We start from the raw sequence: 2,614 nt of genomic DNA on the forward strand, positions 1-2,614 counted from the left end.
TATATATATATATATATATATATATATATATATATATATATATATATAATTATGATTTTCTTTTCTTTTTAAATGTAAATTTCTTTTAAAAATATATGGATTTATATACTCTGAACTCATGCAAACCAAAAAAAAGGTAGATCCCTATCATTTAACCTTCACTGAAGCTATAACTCATCCTCACTCTCATCTCATGGAAGAGCTAACTCTGCACTCTTCCTATTGGCCTTTCAGTAAAATATTGCTGTATTCATTTTCTGAAAAGAAGAAATAATGTTGTTATTTATACATAAATACAATAAGCACTTCAAATAAATAAATAACTGCAATCGTATTATTGATGCTACTATCTATAAAAAACCCCAATGGGGAAATACATTACTGCAATTCCACTGGCGTTGTCATATGGCAACATACCTATTTTTCCGTAGTAGTACAGCGTTGCTGCCATATGGAAACATTGATATTTTCACAATTTACAGTAAAACTATGTTAGACAGTTAAATTGTGAATAAAAATATAAAATTTACTTAAAGATGCTGCAAAAAAAAAAACCTTTAGAAGAGATGTTTAGAAATGAGGTTAATAGAGCAATTTCTGGAGCACTTCAACAGGTGTCTTCCGTGTGACGGTGACTGTGAAAAAGAGTTTTGGACGGACATTCAAATGTCATGTGACTTAAAAACAGCACATCATTGTATACCTTATGGCCTGCCCTTTTAATTCCCATATTGCAATCAGGGCCGCATTAAGACCTCAATGGGCCCTGGGGCTATGACTTACTGCAGGGCCCCCCGTCACAATAATGATATAGCTTAACATAGGATTTTTATCCAATCAAAGTTTCATAATTCTTGTTACCAATTCCAATATCTCAAAAAAAAAATACTAGCCTATGTAAAAACAAACTTACTGAAGACAAGTAAACAGTCATGAATTACAATAGAACAAAGAAATTGACCTACAAACACTTAAAGCACTGAATAAGAAATATATTGTATAAAATAAATAGACTAGAAATAGCTGAATAGTCTTCACTGTATAAATTCAATATACATTATTTTACAAATATAAATGTATTTTACAGTGATTTTCTTTCTAATGTTTAATTTACATTATTGACACAAATGGCAAGAGCAGCTATATTAGGCTGCTTTGGAGGAATAGTTCACCCAAAAATTAAAGTTATTGTTGTTGTTCTAAACCTGAATGAGTTTCATTCTGCTGTTGAATGCAAACGTATGTATTTGAAACAATAGCCTACTGGTAACCAAACAGTGTCTGTGACCCCAGATGACTTCCATGGTATGGAGAGAGAGAAAAAAAACACTATTGGAGGCAACAGGGACCAGAAACTTTCTGGTGGTTACGAATATTCTTCAAAATATCTTCTTTTATGTTGAGGAGAACAACGAAATTCATACAGGTTCAGAACAACTTGAAACTGAGTAAATGATGACAGTATTTAAATTTTTGGGTGAATATCCCTTTAAAATCTCACCTCCTTGCTCGGGCCTAGCCCAATGGTTAATGCGGCCCTGATTGCAATATATATATATTTTTTTTTTCTGAAAGTAATTTTCAGATGCAACGGGGGAAAAACGGGATAAACACAAACATGAAACTTGTAAATAAAATAATCTGATATATAGCCTATGTACAATTTAATAACATACCTACTGGAAGCTCTGTAGTTTTGCTGTATAGGCCTATAGATAAAAATATTAAAATTACAAACACACAAAACGTCCTGATTATTCGGACGTTTTGTTGGACATTCTAGAGGTACAGCTGTGTTGTTCAAACGCGCGTGCAGACGCAGAAGAGGGAAACGCGCCAGCGCCCTGTGGAGTTAACGGGGAAAACCAGAGGTGGTGGATTGTTTCTCTACATCAACGAAAGTTGGTGTTCACATGTAACAACGCTGAAAAAGGTACGCTGTCCTAATTTAGAGGCACTCATCATAAACTGTAAACCTTTCCACTCGCCGCGGGAGTTTTCCTCTTTCATTCTCGTGAATGTGTACGTGCCTCCGGACGCGTGCATGAGCGCCGCGATGCAACAGCTGGCCGAACAAATAACTGAAATGGAGCAAAGGTACCCAGACTCTATTTTAATCATTTACAACAAATCCTTTCAATTTAACCGTATCAGAACAGAATAAGAATGTAAAAATATATAATTCTAATGGATAAATACAATTGCAATATACAGGTGCATCTCAATAAATTAGAATGTCGTGGAAAAGTTCATTTATTTCAGTAATTCAACTCAAATTGTGAAACTCGTGTATTAAATAAATTCAATGCACACAGACTGAAGTAGTTTAAGTCTTTGGTTCTTTTAATTGTGATGATCAACAAATTAGAATATGGTGACATGCCAATCAGCTAATCAACTCAAAACACCTGCAAAGGTTTCCTGAGCCTTCAAAATGGTCTCTCAGTTTGGTTCACTAGGCTACACAATCATGGGGAAGACTGCTGATCTGACAGTTGTCCAGAAGACAATCACTGACACCCTTCACAAGGAGGGTAAGCCACAAACATTCATTGCCAAAGAAGCTGGCTGTTCACAGAGTGCTGTATCCAAGCATGTTAACAGAGAGTTGAGT

Source organism: Sinocyclocheilus anshuiensis, unplaced genomic scaffold (assembly GCF_001515605.1).
Source record: "Sinocyclocheilus anshuiensis isolate Anshui unplaced genomic scaffold, SAMN03320099.WGS_v1.1 scaffold1305, whole genome shotgun sequence".
NCBI classification, from domain to species: Eukaryota; Metazoa; Chordata; class Actinopteri; order Cypriniformes; family Cyprinidae; genus Sinocyclocheilus; species Sinocyclocheilus anshuiensis.